The sequence below is a fragment of the Pipistrellus hanaki genome (assembly GCF_964339955.1).
Source record: "Pipistrellus hanaki genome assembly, chromosome: 1".
Classification (NCBI taxonomy): Eukaryota; Metazoa; Chordata; class Mammalia; order Chiroptera; family Vespertilionidae; genus Pipistrellus; species Pipistrellus hanaki.
Window position 1 is genome coordinate 969,010 of NC_140503.1, and position 17,705 is coordinate 986,714.

At 54.0% G+C, this 17,705-nt stretch overlaps 1 gene segment (V, D, J or C); it reads left to right on the forward strand.

Moving 5' to 3' along the window:
• Nucleotides 1-9,638: 9,638 nt before the first annotated feature.
• LOC311610055 (Ig delta chain C region membrane-bound form-like) lies at nt 9,639-14,708 on the forward strand. The segment is given in 4 exons: nt 9,639-10,029; nt 10,353-10,460; nt 11,725-12,141; nt 14,240-14,708.
• The last annotated feature ends 2,997 nt before the right edge of the window (nt 14,709-17,705 follow it).

Below are 17,705 nucleotides of genomic sequence, written 5' to 3' on the forward strand. Positions count from 1 at the left end.
TGAAGGGCGAGGCTGAGCTGGGGGGATGCAGGCCAGGCTCCCCGGCACCATCTTCGTGGAGCTGGCTCGGCCTCCCCGTGGTCAGTAGGGCCTCGCCCGGGGCACCCTCAGGACGCGCCTCACTGCCTGTTGCCGTTCCTGGAAAGCCAGCCGCGCCGTCTGTCCACCCTTGCCGAGTGTCTGGGGGGTGCCCGGAAGACCCGTGTCCAGTCTAGAGCGTGCATGGCCGGAGGCAGGACAGCAGGGGAGGCACAATACCCCCTGGGGCGAAAACGAGGCAGGTGGCAGCCAGGCCAGGGGCCACGTGGGCGTGAGGTGCGGGAGGCAGGAGCCATGCACAGGGGCCCAGGATGCACAGCCGGGGGGCCAGAGGCCATGCCGCATCCCCACCCGCTGTGGTGGCCGGGCCTGGGCAGAGGCAGCCCGGGACGGGTAGGCAGGGCAGACCGGCAGGGCCAGGGTCCCCGGAGGGGCCAGGGCAGAGCTGCTGAGCCTGGCTCTGGGAGGAGGCACTTCCAAGAGCTGAGACACCGCCTGGGTGTCCGGGCCTGAGCGCCCGCCTGGCCCTGCGGGTCACTGTCCACGCCGAACTGGGCAAGGTCGCGGGTCCGAGGGGAAGGCTCCCCTGGCCCGGGATCCACGGGGACAGCTTCCAGGCCCCGGCTCCATTTCCATTAAGTCCGTGGTCGGCAAACTGTGGCTCACGAGCCACAGGCTACTTGTGTGTGGCTCTTCCACAAAATACCTCGGCGTGGGCGAGTCTATGTTGAAGAAGTGGCATTAGAAGAAGTTTAAGTTTAAACAATGTGGCTCTCCGAAGAAATGTCAGTCATTGTCCTATTGATATTTGGCTCTGGGGACTAAGGAGCTTGCGGACCACTATGTTAAGCGAATTCCGTCTGTGCCCAGCCCATGGGCTGTGTGGAGAGGAGGGAGGTTGGGGCGGGGGGGCAGGGCTCAGGCAGCGTGAGGCTCACCCAGCACTGCTGGCGGCTCTCCGCGCAGGGGCTGGTCCTCAGGCAGCACCATGAGTGTCCAAAGGCCATCACGGAAGCAGCTCAGGCCAGGGGCTTAGACCTCAGGAGTGTATCCTGCCGGCTGCCTCCGGGTCAGATGGAGGCGGAGCAGGTGTCTGCGTGGGGTGGTGAGAGGGCGGGCTGATCGCCGCCACCCTCCTTTCCTGCCTCTGTGCCTCCATCACGCGTCCTGTGCGTGTGTCTGTCCCCCAAGCCCCTTCTCATAAACTTGGGGTCACACTGGCTGGGGGCCCAGCCCAGTCCAGGGAACCCTCCCCTGAACTGGCTGATCACACCTCCATCATCCTAACAAATCACTTTCTGTGGTGCCGGCGGGTAGGACATCAGGATATACATTGGGGGGGATATAGCTCAGGCCATGGCAGCCCGCCCTCTGGCTCTCCAAACACATCTTCCTCACATGCAACATACCCCATCCCAACACCCCTGCAGGTCTGACTCACCCAGCATCCACTCTCAGTCCCAAATCTCAGCTAAACCAGGCAGGGGAGTGGCGAGAGTGAGGGGTCCTGGGACCAGGGGCCTCCCCACCCGAGGACTGTGGCGGGCGCAGACTCGGGGGCTGCAGGCAGGAAGGTCCCATGGCCGGCATTCCCACCCCAGAAGGAGGAGAGGGAAGGAAGGGAGAGGGAGGCCACGGCCCCAAGCAAGTCCAAGCCCCATTCGATGGTTGTCATGGGTTTGCAAGAGACTTCGATGTGCTGTCCGGCTGACACGAATTCGTTGTTGAGGGGAGCCATCCCTGCAGGTGTGAGGTGAGAGGTTATCATTGCAATGTACATCTCTGACCATCAGTGCAGGTGTGAGGTGAGAGGTCATTATCATCGCAATGTGCATCTCTGACCATCAGTGGATCTGAGCATTTTCTCATCTGTCTCTTGGCCATGGGCACGTCCTTTCCGGAGAAGTGTCTACATGGGTCCTGCGCTGGTTTTTAAATTGGTGTGTTTGCCTCCCTTCTGTTGAGTTGTAAGTAAGTGTTCCTGACATATTTTGGAAATTAACCCCTTACCCGATGTATCCTTGGCAAGTACGTGCTCCCATGCAGTGGGTTCCCTTCCCATTTTGATGATGGTTTCTGGGCAGAAGCTTTTTAGTGTGATGTGGTTTGTTTAATTTTTTTCCCTTTGTTTCTCTTGCCCTCGGAGATGCGTCGGTGAAATTCTGCTACACGAGATGGTTAAGACTGTACTGCCCCTGTTTTCTCCTAGGATTTTATGGTTTGGGGGCGTCCATTTACGTCTTTTATCTATTTTGAGTTTATTCTTGTGTGTGGTGTAAGTTGGTAACACAGTTCCAACTTTTTTTTTGCATGTATCTGTCCAAATTTCCCAATACCATTTATTGAAGAGACTATCTTGACTCCATTGTATGGTGTTGCCTCCTTTGTCAAATATTAGCTGACCGTGATGGCTTGGGTCAATTTCTGGGTTCTCTGTTCTGTTGCATGGATCTATATGCCTGTTCTTGTGCCAGTGCCAGGCTGTTTTGATTACAATGGTCTTGTAGTATAGTTTGATATCTGGTTTTGTGATCCCTCCAACTTTGTTCTTCATTCTCAAGGTTGCTGTGGCTATTTGGGGTCTTTTTGTTGTTGTTGTTGTTGTTGTTGTTCCGTGTAAATTTTTTGAACACTTTTTCTAGATGTGTGTGAACTATGTGATTCCAGCATTATCCTAATTCCAAAACCAGAGGAAGACACTACAGAGGAATAAAATTGCAGGCCAATACCCCTGATGAGTATAGATGCTAAAATCTTCAACAAAATATTAGCAAATCAGACTCAGCAAGACATGAAAAAGATCATACACCATCACCAAGTGGGATTTATTCCAGGTATATAAGGTTGGTACAATATTTGCAAGTCAATAAATGTGATACATCACATAAACAAAATGAAGGATAAAAATCACATAATCATGTCAACAGATGCAGAAAAAGCATTTGACAAAATTCAACACCCATTTTTAAAAAGTATATGTTTTTATTCATTTTAGAGACAGAAGAAGGGAGAGGAATAGAAAGACAGAAACATCGATGAGAGAGAAACAGGGATTGGCTGCCTCCTGCATGCCCCAGTTGGAGATTGATCCCCCATCCTGGGCATGTTCCTTGACCAGGCATTGATCTGGTGACCTTTTGGTTCATGGATCAGTGCTCAACCAATGAGCCACACCAGCTGGGCCAGCCCTCATTTTTGATAAAAACTCTCAATAACATGGGATTAGAGGGAACATGCCTAAACATAATAAAGGCCATATATGACAAACCTACAGCCAACACCATATTCAATGGGCAAATGCTAAGAACATTTCCCTTAAGATCAGGAGCAAGACAAGGATGTCTGTTTTCACCACTCTTATTCAACATGGTACTGGAAGTCCTAGCCATAGCAATCAGACAAGAAGAAAAAATAAAAGGCATCTAAATTAGAAAGCAGGAAGTAAAACTCTCATGATTTGCAGATGACATGTTATTATATATAAAAAAAAACCAAAGACTCCACCAAAAACCTACCAGATTTATTTAATACATTTAGTAAAGGAGCAAGATACAAAATTAACATCCAGTAATCAGTGGCATTTTTATACACCAATAATGAACTCTCAAAAAGAGAAACTTTAAAAAAAAAATCCCATTTACCATTGCAACCAGAAAATATACCTAGAAATAAATGTAACCAAGGAGGTAAAAGACCCATACTCAGAAAACAATAAGAGCATTGAAAAAAGAAATATAGAAAGACATAAACAAATGGAAGAACATACCATGTTCATGGATAGGAAGAATCAACATCATTAAAATGTCCATGCTACCCAAAACGATCAACAGTGTCAATACAACCCCTACTAAAATACTTTTTCTGCATCTGTTGATATGATAATGGGATTTTTTTACCCTTCATTTTGTTTATATGATGTATCACATTAATTGACTTTCAAATGCCATTTGGTAATATTATACCAACCTTGCATCCCTGGAATAAATCCCACTTGGTGATAGTGTGATCTTTTTAATGTCTTGCTGTATCTGATTTGCTAATGTTTTGTTGAGGATTTGAGCATCTACATTCATCAGGGAGATTGGCCTGTGATTTTTCTTTCATTGTAATGTCTTTCTTTGGTTTTGGAATTAGGATAATGGTAACGCTGGCCTTTTTTCATATTAGCCTGGAAGCCGCCCCCCCCCCTCCCATTTTTTTTAATTGTCTGAGAAAGATAGGTGATAGTACTTCTTTGAATGTTTGGTAAAGTTCTCCGGTAAATTCATCTGGCCCAGAACTTTTGACTATATTCTGTGCAGTGAGAAAACCTGAAGTCATTTTTAAGGTCCACCATTTCTTACTTCATTTCAGTTGGGTCAAATTTCTAAGCTTTCTAAATCTCCATTTTCCAGCTAATGAAAAGAAAATAGGATTCCACTGAGTCTCTAAATACCTACTCCAGGACTTCTGTGAGGATCAAATGAGATGAGGCATGGAAAAGCGCTTCACAGACATTTGGTTAATGTGTAAAACCTTTGCACCTGGCTATAAAGCAAGTGGTGTTCCCCAGCTGAAGAAACTGCAAGGAGGCTAGTTGTTTCAATTTCACTAATTGTTATTGGTCTATTCAGATTTTTCTGATTCCTCCTGGTTGAATTGTAGAAGATCATATATTTCCAGGAATTTGTCTATTTATCCCCAGGTTGCTAGTTTGTTGGCATAGAGATGTTCATAGTATTTTCTTACAACATTTTATATTTCTGTGGTGTCAGCTATTATTTCACCTCTTTCATTTCTGATTTTATTGGGGTCCTGTTTAGTCTAGCAAAATGGTCAACAACCTTTTTATCTTTTAGAAGAAGTAGCTCTTGGTCTCACTGATCTTTTGTATTGATTTTATTATTCTCCATATTGTTTATTTCCACTCTGATCTTTATTTCCTTCCTTCTGCTTACTCTGGGCTATTCTTGTTGTTCTCTTCCAAATTCTTTTAGTTGTGGGGTTAGATTGTTTATTTGAGATTTTTCTTGTTTCTTCAGGTAGGCCTGCAATGCTATGAACTTCTCTCTCATAGCTGCTTTTGCTGTGTCCCATAGATTTGAGGTAGCTGTGTGTTCATTTTCATTTGTTTCCAGGAAGTTCTTTTATTTTCTCCTTGATATCATTGGTAAATCATTCATTGTTTAATACCATACTAATTAGCCTCCATGTGTTTGAATGTTTTAGGGTGTTTTTTTTATTGCAGTTCATTTCTAGTTTCATGCTATTGTGATCTGAGAAGACGCTTGATGTAATTTCAATCTCCTTGAACTTGTAACGATTTGTTTTGTGTCCTAACATGTGGTCTACCTTTGACAGTGTTTCATGTGCACTTAAGAAGAAAGTTTATTCTGCTGCTTTGGGGTAAATTGTTCTGTAAATGTCAATTAAATCCATCTGATATAGTGTTCCATGTAGAATCACTGTTTCCTTGTTGATTGTATTTTGTCTAGAAGATGTATCAAGTGAAGTCAGCGAGGTGTTAAAGTCCCCTATGATGACTCTATTGCCATTGATCTCTATCTTAAAGTCCTCCAGCTGGTGTTTAATATTTTTAGGTGCTCCTATACTGGGTTCATATACATATACCAGGGTTATATCCTCTTGTTGAGTGATCTCTTTCTATTATGCAGTGACCTTCGTTGTCTCTTGTGATGGCCTTCATTTTGAGGTAAATTTTGTAAGATGTCAGTATTGCTATCCCCACTTATTATTTTCATTTCCAGTTTGCTTTGGTAATTCTTCTCCATCCTTTCACTTTCAATCTGTATGAATCATTTGTTCAGAGGTGGGTCTCTTATAAATAGCATATATATGGGTGATGTTTTTTATCTATTAGATACCCAATGTCATATATATATATATATATATATATATATATATATATATATATAGAGAGAGAGAGAGAGAGAGAGAGAGAGAGAGAGAGAGAGAGAGAGAGCTAATATGCTAAGTGTCAGTGTGGGTAATGATATCATGTAGCAACGGCCAGCTTTCTCTCCGTAGCAACGACTAGCCTCCTTGCAGTTTCTTCAGCCCAGGAACACCACTTGCTTTATAGCCAGGTGGAAACATTTCACACTTTAACCAAATGTCTGTGAAGCATTTTCCCATGCCTCATCTCATTTTATCCTCACATAAGTCCTGGAATGGGTAGATAGGAGGCTCAGTAAAATCTTATTTTTTTTTCATTAGCCCTGAAAATGGAGATTTAGAAAGTTTAGAAACTTGACCCAACTGAAATGAAGTAAGAAATGGTGGACCTTGAAAATGACTTCAGGTTTTCTCACTGCACAGAATATAGACACTGTTGCTGTTAAATATTTTACCTTTTGTTTTCCCTGCGTGATCTACAATAATAATCTGCTTCATGTTGATATCTCCTGCTGTGTTGCTAATAATTGCCTGAAAGAGAAGCGATGCTTCACTGGGCTGGAAAAAGTTTAGCTAAATCAGAACGCAGGTCTAATTAAACAAGTTTAATATATATAGCTATGTTGACTTGTGCATGGGTGATAAATATACTGAGTGGCCAAATTATTATGATATCTGAACGCATAATAATCTGGCCACTCAGTGTATATATTATATAATAAAAGGCTAATATGCAAATTGTCCCCTCAACTAGGAGTTTGACCAGCGGGCAGGCTGGCCAACTGCCCATGTCCCCTCCCCCTGGCCTGGCTGTGGCCAGCCTGCCCAGTGGTCGAACTCCTAGTTGAGGGGACAATTTACATATTAGCCTTTTATAATATAGGCTATACACTGAGTTGCCAGATTATTATGCGTTCAGAGATCATAATAATCTGGCCACTCAGTGAATAAAGCACTCACTGGCACCAATCACATGCATGTGTTTTGATATGTCATTGTCAATCATGAATTTGGTTGACACTTCTATTATAGAGAAAGGGCTAATAGCAATATTAAAATATTGCTTCTGATTAATTTACTTTCAATGTGCATGAATTCATTCACGAGATCTCTAGTATATATATATAATCTTCTTACAACAGTCCCGTTAGTATTCTTGCAATGCTGGTTTGATGGTAATAAACTCCTTTAGTCTTTTTTTGTCTGGGAAGCTCTTTATTTTACCTTCAATTTTGAATGATAGCCTTGATGGATAGAGTAGTCATTGTTTCAGATCCTTGCTATTCATTACTTTAAATACTTTACCTACTTGCCTGTAGTTTTTATGCTGAGATATCGGCCGACAGCCTATGGGAGCTTCCTTATAAGTAATTGACTATCTCTTGCTTGATGCTCTTAAAATTCTCTCTTTGCCTTTAATATTTTCCATTTTAATTATGATGTGTGTTGGTATAGGTCATTTTGTGTTCATCTTGATTGGGACTCTGCTTCCTGAACCTGTGTGGCTTTTTCCTATACCAGATTAGGGAAGTTTTATGTCCTGGTTCCTTCAAATAGGTTCTTTATCACTTGTTCACTTTCTTCTCTCTCTAGTGCCCCTATTATGCAGATTTTTTTATTTCATGCTGACCTAAAGTCCCCTTAAACTCTCCTCATGTGTTTTAGGTTGTTATTTTGTTTTGTTATCCATTTGCGGTCTAATTGAATTTTTTCTCCTACCTTGTCTTCCAAATCACTGATTTGATCCTCTGTTTCATCAAGCCTGCTTTTAATTCCTTCCAGTGCATTCTTTATGTCAGATATTTTATTCTTCATTCTGGCTGGTTCCTGTACATGGTTTCTATGTTCTTTGTCATGTTGATGTAGTTCCCACTACGTTCTTTGTAGTTCCTACTAAATTCCTGAGCATTCCTGTGATCTCCGTGTCTGATAAATTGCTTACCGCCATCTCATTTAGGTCTTTTTCTGGAGATTCCTCATTTTCTTCCATTTGGTGGTTGTTTCTTTGTCTCCCCATTTTACTTGTCTCTTTGTGTTTATTTCTGTGTTAGATATACCTGCTACCATTCCCAGTCTTTGTGGTCTGGCCTTTGGTAGTAAATATCCTGTGGGACACAGATGGTGCTGTCTCCTTGAACTCCTGAGGTGGGTGCTCCAGGAGTGACCCTTTATCTTCTGTTATCATTGTATCTTGATTATTGTTATCTCATTTGTGGTTGGGATCTCCTCTCAGGATGGCAAACCATGAGGCTCAGCCCCAAACACATTGTCTCAGCTGTTGTACAGGTGTACTCTTGAGGTGGTCTCTGCCTTTCCTTGTGTCAAAGTCTCCTCTCCAGCTAGTCTTCATCTGGTATTTCTGGGTGAATATTCTCCAATTTAGTTTCAATCTCAGTTAGATTCTGGGAGGAAGTGGGAGAAAAATCCCCCTACGGCAACACCATCTTCCAATGCCCGCTCTGTGGAGAATTTTTATAAGCATTTATTTGAACCAAAATGACAACAATGCTGGAAAGCAAGAACTCGAATGCTCCCAGGTTTGGGTTTTTTCAATCTTCACCTCAGACCTTCCAGGCCTCCACCCACCACCCAACTCTAAATCATGCCCACACTCAGGTGCTGGCACCATCAGACTCCACTTCTGGTACTAAGGACCATATTTATTTCCTACATCAGCTATACTGTAGTCCCATAGGCCCGTGGGCTTAAACAAAAGAAATTTACTGTTGTGGACCTGGAGGCTGGGAGTCGAGGTCAAGGGTCACAGGACTGGTGCCCCCAGACGGTCAGGGGGTGGCCAGGCCCACCCCACTGCTGCTCTGGGAGCTGCTGGTGTCCTCCTGTAGAGCTTTCTCCATGCATGGCCGCTTCCAGTGTGTGTCTCTGTGTCCTCCTCCCTGAGGACGAACTTCTATGGGGTTTGCAGCCACCTGACTCCAGGAGGACCCCATTACCTTATGGGGAAGGGAGATGGCCCTGCTGAGAAAGCCCAGGAAAAGATGAGAGCAGGATCACCAGGCGTTTGGAAGAGCAGGGCTGTGGGCTGTGCAACCGGGGACCCTCAGAGAGAGCACGGTGCACTGCCCAGCCCAACAGCCCACATGCCAGCTGAATCACAGGGACCTGTGGCCCTGTCCCAGCACCGACAGGCAGTATGCGTGCAGGGACATGGGAGGAGGAGGTAGCTGGGAGAAAAGGCGCCATGAAACTAAGATAGAGCAGTGCCTTTGGGAACCCCACATGGGCCCATCCATCTTGGCCCCCACAGAAAGGACGAGGAAGCTGTGAGCCAACGCACCAGGGAACTGCCAGTCCCAGAGCCCAGTGCTCATGAGGGGCAGCCCTGCCAGGGTCCAGGCCTGAAGCTTGTGCAGGGTGTCGCCTGCCTGGATATTGGCTGATGGAGCTGTGGGCCCCCAGATTCCCCCAGGACAGGGCTGAGCACCCCACCGAGACCAAAGCCATCGATAGGCTGGTCCCAAGCAGCAGAGCCCTTGGGAGCAGAGATGGGGACAGGAAGGGTGGACCTCACTGCTGCTCAGGTGACGACACTCAAGTCCAGCTGGGCTCTGCCTCACCTTCTGGGCAACTGAGGCACCCATGCCCATCCACCAGGGCACACCCTGACCCTGGGGATCCCTCCACCCCTCGCAGTGCCATGGGAGGGGTTAGACAGGAGATGTATAGAGCAAGGGGACCGGAGTTTGTCTGGGCCTCCCCTCCAGGGCTCTGCCAGTCCTCCCGGGACTGGGACCTCTCCCCTCACACTGCCCTGTGCCCTGGGAGTGCCCGGCCTCACAAGCACAACCCGTCTGTCTGTCTGTCTTCCAGGTGGTACTCCTGATGTGACTGTGCTCCCCATGGCCGAGGGGTGCAAGGCCCCAGAAGCAGGCAGAAACGTGACCCTGGCCTGCCTGGTGACGGGGACCCAATCAGTCAACTGGCACAGAGGGTCAGAGAAGCTGCCCACAGAGGACGTTGTGATTGGGTATCTAGAGAAGAGGGTCACCTACCTCTACTACCAAAACGTCACCTGGAACCCTGTCCCCCTCGTCTGCAGCGCCAATGACATGTCCAAGACCCTCCAGTGGCCAGGTGGGTGGCCTCCAGCATGTCCCAGCATCTTACAGGGCCTGACCTCAAGGACCAAAGCAGGAACTGGGCCCGATGGGCACCCAGCCGCTCCCCAGAGCGGCTCGCTCCCTACCCCCGACTCTGCCCTCAGCCGCTCCAGCTCAGCATTCGAACCCAGTCCCTTCCACTCCTGTTCCCGGAGGGCTGGAAGCATCAGCTTCTCCCCGGACCCTCCCTGGATACCGTCCCTGCCCTACCCATGTCTTCCCGTCCACCCGGCAGCCAGTTCCCCTGTGTCCACGATGCTCTCTGACCTGGGCTGCCCACTGCCCCTCTGATTTCAGCGTCTTGGAAAACCCTGAAGGACGAGGCTGAGCTGCTCCCCTTGGTGTCCCACAAGCCAGCTGTCTCAAAGGAACTCACCACAGCCCCCAGCCCTGCCAGAGCCCTAGGTGAGGAGCCCCTCTGCCAGCGTACCCCTACCACCGCCTGTCCATGCCTTAGGCTGCCTCCTTCTCCTGGTCAGGAAGGGCAGGGCCCTGAACTTACTGCTCCTGAGCACCTACCCCATGCCAGGCGCTATGCCCAGGACCGCCCCAGCCCCTCAGGCACTGGGTGCCTGCCGGGTCACACCACAGGGCGCACCGTGGACGAGGAGGGCCCCGGGCCAGCACCAGGATGCCCCCGCCCGTGGGCCTGGCTGAGACACGGGCTTGTCCTGAGGGCTTTTGTGGGGACTCATTGCCAGAGCAGCCAGAGCAGCCAGAAGAGCAGAACCCGCCCCACTGCCCCTCACAGAAACCGGGGCGCCCCTGAAGGCGGGGTTTATGGGGTGGACCCCGGGTCTCCCAGCCAGGCGAGGGTTCCCGGCTGCCGGCGGCTCTCACAGTGTGCGTGCTCTCAGAAACGCCCGGGGACGGTCTCTCCGTTTCAGGTGGACAAAGACCCATTGACTGTGCCCTTTGCCTTTTTGTCTTTATTTTCTGTTCCTCCCCACCCGAGGGTACTCTTCCCATTGATTTTTAGAGAGAGAGAAAGGGAGAGGGAGCGACAGAGGGAGAGGAACATTGATGTGAGAGACACATCGGTTGGTTGCCTTCCCCACACACCCAACCCAGGGCTGGGGATTGAGCCCGCAACCAAGGCCCATCCCCTTGACTGCAGTCGAACTCGGGACCCTTCCATTGTGGGCTGACACTCTATCCACTGAGCCACACGGGTCAGGGTGTGTCCCTTTACAAGCGCGCTGCTCCTGGCTCGCTGTCCATCTGTGGCCTGTTCACCTGCTGGCTGTCCACGCCCTAAACCACAGAAGAGGTTGCCATACGGGTGGTCCCTGAGCACTTGGCAGACGGTCACGGCCACCAGGCCAGCAGGGTCCTGCCAGAACCGGAGCGAACTTCGGACACCAACGCAGGGACCATGTGGCCGGAGTGGGACTCAGAGCTGCCCCTCACAGCTGGGCCACGGAGCGGCCACAGCCCTGGCTAGGGAGGGCCAGGAGGCTACTCCCCTCCCCCACCCACTTCCCCCTCAAGGCCCCCGACCCCGTGAACCCAGGGGTCATGAGGGATTGGTCACCATGCCCAGACCCGGACTGGGTCCCACCCAGAGGCTGGGGTGCTGGACCCCTCTCTCAGAGGCCACTGCCTGGGGGCTGGACCAGGGGCAGCAGGGAAGGAACAGGCCAGGGACTCCCATGTCATCTCTCCACAGCCACTCCGGCCACCTCCGCCCACAAGGACACACATTCTCCAGAGGCTGCCCGAGGCCGGGGCACACCCGGGCTCCTCCCCACAGCTGCCACCCCGCCCAGCAGCCTTGCAGTCCGGGTCCTGGCCACGCCGGGCACTCACGCCTCTGCCGGGGCGGCCTCCTGGCTCCTGTGCGAAGTGGCGGGCTTCTCTCCCACGGAGCTGGTCCTCACCTGGCAGGAGGGCCCGCGCCAGGTGGACACGGCTTGGTTTGCCACTGCGGAGGCCACGGCCGAGCCTGGAGACAGCACGTTCCGCACCTGGAGTGTCCTGCGGGTCCCGGCCGCCCCCCGCCGGCCGCCGGCCACCTACACGTGCACGGTCAGGCACCCGGCCTCAGGGAGGCTGCTCAACACCAGCTGGAGCCTGGACGCTACAGGTGAGACTCCTCTCCCCACCACCATCCAGGCTCAGGGCTGGGGGCGGGCAGCCGGGCAGCGGCCAGGGGTCTGTGTCGCCCTCCGGGACAGCCCCACCCGGCTGACTGATATCTGGAGTTTGCACTCGCTGTCCCCACACTCAGGAATTCAGGACCTGACCCCGGTCCGTCCCACCCACTCCTGGTGTCCCCAGACTGGGTGCTGGTCCAGGAAGACGGGAGGCGGGGTCCCCCCCAACCCACCAGGTCAGGTCCCGGGGAGCAGCCATTTCCTGTGAAGACACACCGGTCACAGCCACGGAGCAGGGCCTTCCCCGGGCGGACACGGGGTGGTCACTGGAGACGGCTGTCCCCCAGGATGTCCGAGCCTCCCCAGGCCCCCATCCCAGACCACGGCCAACGCCTTGGGAGCCGGGCGCACCCAGGAGGGACAAAGTTCGATGCCATGCGGACAGTGGAGTGGACAGGGCCCGTGGGGTGGGGCTAACAGTGTCCAAGGCTCACCCTCCTTTCTGAGCTTCCTGCCAGGCCGCCCCGTCAGGCAGGGCACCCAGACCCTGCCCCGTCCTCACCCGCCTGGCCCCCATGGGACGAGGTGGGCACGCTGGGCTGGGCCGCAAGCAGGACACCACCCAGGCAGCCCAGCGCCAACCGCTGACCCGCACTCGGTGTTCACAGCTCCACAGGCTGCACGGGGCTGCCAAGACGGCCCTGCCCGCCGGGATGGTCACGAGGGATCCGTTCAGCAGGCCCCGGGCCCCGGCCTGGCTCCCCGGTGGCTCTCAGTCTCCATGGCGACGGACCGCTGTTCTCTAAATGTCCATTTCGTCAAGGACCCCTGAATCTGGAGCACACGCTCGCTAGGAACCAATCACTAATTACTCAAAGAATAAAATGAGGAGCAAGGCTGTGCCCGCTGTTTATTGTTAGAGCCCACAGACCGCAAAGCTGTGGCGCTCACCCGTGCCCGGCCCACCCCCGCACCCACACCATGCACAGCAGGCCCCGCGGCTGCCCTGCGTGCTGGTTCCCAGGCCACGTCCTGCCCGGCCCTGGCACCCGACCCAACTGGGCGAGTCCCCCTTCCCATCCAGACGATACCATACTCCCATGGTCGGCAAACTGCAGCTCGCCAGCCACATGCGGCTCTTTGGCCCCTTGTGTGTGGCTCTTCCACCAAATACCACGGCCTGGGCGAGTCTATGTTGAAGAAGTGGCATTAGAAGAAGTTTAAGTTTAAAAAATGTGGCTCTCCAAAGAAATTTCAGTCGTTGTCCTGTTAGTATTTGGCTCTGTGGACTGATAAGTTTGCCGACAACAGCCATCCTCCAACCTGGGCGCGTGTCCTGGCTCAGCCCTGGCACGCGTCCGGCCGCCGTCAGGGCCTGTATACCTGCTGGGCCCGGTCTCCTGCCCCACACACACATCCCAGCCCTCCATGCCAGCCACACGGGGCCCCTCCGTCCCAACACAGGGAATCCGAGCCTGCTGTCCAGTGCATACAATGCGGTTCCACTCTGTCTGGCTGGCAACATCTCGTCTTCCACAGCTCATCACAGCTGCCACTTCCAAATATATAAGTATTTTTACTGATTTCAGAGAGGAAGGGAGGGGGAAAGAGAGATAGGAACATCCATGAGGAGAGAGAATCATGGATCGGCTGCCTCCTGCACACCCCACACTGGGGATCAAGCCTGCAACCCAGGCCTGTGCCCTGACCGGGAATCAAACCGTGACCTCCTGGTTCCTAGGTGGACGTTCAGCCCCTGAGCCACGCAGCCGAGCACAGCGGCCACCTCTGAGGGACCCTCCACGGCCAGGCTGCCGTGTGCTGGCGGCCAGCGCCGCCCTGGCTCTCTGGCCGCACGTGTGTTGACTGACGTGCTTGTGTTTCCTTCTCGTTCACCCGCCCCCTCGGTGCTGTGAGCACCTGGTCCTGCCGGGCTGGGCCCAGGCCTGGCCACGAGAAGGCGGGTTGCAGGTGCCTGTCCGGTGGGTGACAGGGCGGGCGCTGGGCTGCGCAAGCTGTGGCCCCATGTGCCCCGGCCGCCTTGGGGGAGGCTGCAGGCCCGACCTCACCCAGCCACGTTCCCCCCAGGTCTGGCACCACCCCCCTGGGTGCCCCTGAGCGTGGACGAGGACTGTGACGGCTCCACCGACCTGGACACCGCCCTGGACGCCGCCGGCCGCCTGTGGCCCACCTTCGTGGCCCTCTTCCTGCTCACCCTGCTCTACAGCGGCTTCGTCACCTGCGTCAAGGTGAAGGGCCGGGACCCGGCCCCCCTGGGCTGTGCCAAGAAGGTGCCCCTCCGGGGGGCTCGCTGGAGCCGGCCCGGGACCGTGCGGAGCTGGGAGGCCCCGGCGGGAGGGCAGTGGGCCGTGGGCACCGGCCTGGCCTGAGGGAGCCGCCCGGCCCACCCAGCGTGTGGGGGGGCCTGCACCGGTCCCCTCAGCCACAGGCCTCCGGGTGGGACCACTGCCCCCGGCCGGCCCGCAGAGCTGGCCCCGACCCTGGCACCCTTTTCTGCTGCCCACTGGTACCCGATAAACAGCTCTGGCTCCTTCCACCTTTCTCCGTGTCTGTCCAGCCTCCAGGATGCGCCTCGGTATCAAGACCAGGGTGCCGAGTGCCCACTCACAGCAGGGGCCACACCCAGGACCCTGGAGGCCCTGCTCCACTCGAGCCCAGCACGCAGGCTCACTCGGCAGGTGCACAGGTGTGTCCTCGCACACCGCTCACACAGAAGCAACATGCACAGTGCACACAGGCAGCACGCCCCTGCACACAGCACACACACGTGCACACATGTGCATGCACACAGCACATGTGTGCCAGTTTGCAGGCAGCACGCACACTTCATGAACATGTTCCCAGAACCTGTACGTCAGAACATTGACCTGGAGGGTTCCTCTTGTTGCCAGGCAGCATCGTCACAGAGAGAAGCTGGCACTTATCGCTGTGCAGCCAGCTGCCATGGGGACAGCCTGCGGACAGCCAAGGGGACAGCCATGGTGACAGCCAAGGGACAGCCACAGGGACAGCCACTGTGACAGCCATGGGACAGCCATGGGGACAGCCAGGGGACAGCCATGGGGATAAACATGGGGACAGCCAGGTGACAGCCATGGGGACAGCCATGGGACAGCCACGGGGACAGCCACGGGGACAGCCAGGGGACAGCCACATGGACAGCCACGGGGACAGCCAGGGGACAGCCACATGGACAGCCACGGGGTCAGCCATGGGGATGGCCATGGGGAGGTTCATGTGGACAGACAGGACTATGGGTATCCCCAGAAGCTGGAAAAGGCCAACTGGGTTCTCCTGGGAGCCTGTGGGAGGGAGGGGGGATTCAATCACACCTGAACGCTGCTCAGCAAGGCTGAGGAGACACACTCGGGACATCGGCCCAGCCGCTGAGGAAAACGAGCACATGGCTGCCGCTCCACCCCGTCCCATCCTGCCAATGCCCCACATACTCCCTCTCCCCTCACCGCCTCCCTGAGCTGCCTCCGTGGCAGCAGCCCAGGGTCACAACCACAGGGTCCCCTCTTCCCCCTCCCCCCCAGCCAGGAGCCCAGTTCCAAGACCTCAGATGAGACCCCAGCCCTGCAAAGCCCGAAAGGCCCTCACATTCTATCAGAAACCAGAAGGGTCCTTGTGGGGCCGCCTGCCCTGGCCTCCTGCACTCCATCCCCCTCTGGCCCCGCAAGCTGTCCAGACCCCATGGCTCCCCCTTGTCACCTTCCGGTTCACATGATGTCTCAATGCCTCACGGAAGGCCAGCCCTCAGACCTCCCGCAGAGCCTCCTTCCAGCACCTTCTGTGGCTCACTTACTATACTGCCGGCCATTCTCCTTTCCACCTAGAAAGTTGTCTCCAAGAGCACAGGGCTCTGCTGCTTCCCAATGACCCCCAGCAGGTGGGACCCTCCAGGCAGGTGAGACCTTCCCGGCAGGTGGGACCCTCCAGGCAGGTGGGACCCTCAGGCAGGTGGGACCCTCCAGGCAGATGGGACCCTCAGGCAGGTGGGACCCTCCAGGCAGGTGAGACCGTCCAGGCAGGTAGGACCCTCAGGCAGGTGGGACCCTCCAGGCAGGTGGGACACTCAGGCAGGTGGGACCACCAGACAGGTGGGACCCTCAGGCAAGTAGGAACCTCCAGGCAGGTAGAAAGCACTCAGCAAACAGGCAGGAGTGGCAGCAACAGGATGCCTTTGGCTCAGCCACGGCCTGGTGCACCATCTCTGCTCGCTCAGCTGGTGTGCCGTCACAGAGGCAGCCACTGTCCTGCTCTCAGGTGATTCCCTCTGAGCCGCTTGCTCACTCTGCCATCTGAGCAAATGGCCACCCGAAGCCTGGACCCACGGCCCTCTGTCCAACGCTGTGCGCACCGGCCTCCTGTCTCACCACCGAGACACCTCCCGCCAGAGCTTCCAGCAGCCTCCAGGCTGCCCCTCTACCCTTGAACAGGGTGGTCTTTTACAAGCTGAACTGTCCTGGCAGCCACGGCTCAAACCCGCCAGTGGGTTCCCATCCCGCCAGCGCCAAGTCAGAGCTCGCCCAGCCAGCCCGCTGCCCACATCCCCGTGGCCTCCACACTAGTTCTCTCAACCTGTGTGTCCCCCAGCCTGCCTCTGTGCCCACGCTAAGCTCCTTGGGAGGAGGGACAGGGCACCCTCTGAAGGAAGGAATGAACCAATGAATGAATGAATGAACGAATGAACAAATGAACGAATGAATGGAAAGGGTCAGGGCGCTGGACTGGAGGCTAAAGATCTCAGAGCCTCAAAAGCATTGTTGCTGGGTCTTCTGCCCCGAGCCCCACGCTCCAGAGCCCCCCTTAGGGTCACAGCAGTCTCCTGGCTGTTCCCATGGGAGCGGGTCCTGACTTTTCCCTGTGCCCTTGGAATTGCACCCGGGAGCCCCAGCCACAGGCCCCTGTGCAGCCAGGAAGGAGGCCGGGCCCCACAGTCGGTGGCCCGGGGTTCCCCTGAGTGCGTGGGCGCCAGACTGGACTAAGAGCCAGTCCTGCAGGTTAATTCTGTTCAGGAAACACATTTATAAGACAGCCCCTGATACCGTGCATGAAGCACATTGACACCAATACACTTCGCACCCTCACCCCTTTCTGGTGCCGACACGCCACAGACCCAGCCAGGACCCTGCCTGGGGCACAGCCCAGGGGCCATCAGTCTCCGGAGGCATGTAATGGTCTCGTGGCCCCCAGGCCCTGCAGCTCCCCCGTCACTGCGGCCTCCCCCCCTTAGGATGCCCCCCCACCTCTGTGCAGAAACATCTGGTCCAGCGGCTGTGACAACAGGACACACACCCACCCACACCTCGACCAGGGCCTGACAAACCCGGTCCGCAGGTCAGCGGCAGCAAGCACACTCGGACAGGGCCTGGGCACGGCTCCACCTTACAACCCTGAGGAATACCACTTCCTTTCTGCTTACCAAACGGGGTGACCTCCTGTCCTGACCTCCCTCCTCTTGGGCTCCCGGGAAGAGAGTCTGAGAAGTGCCATGAGTGCTTTGCTGAGACAGCAGACCAAACGCACC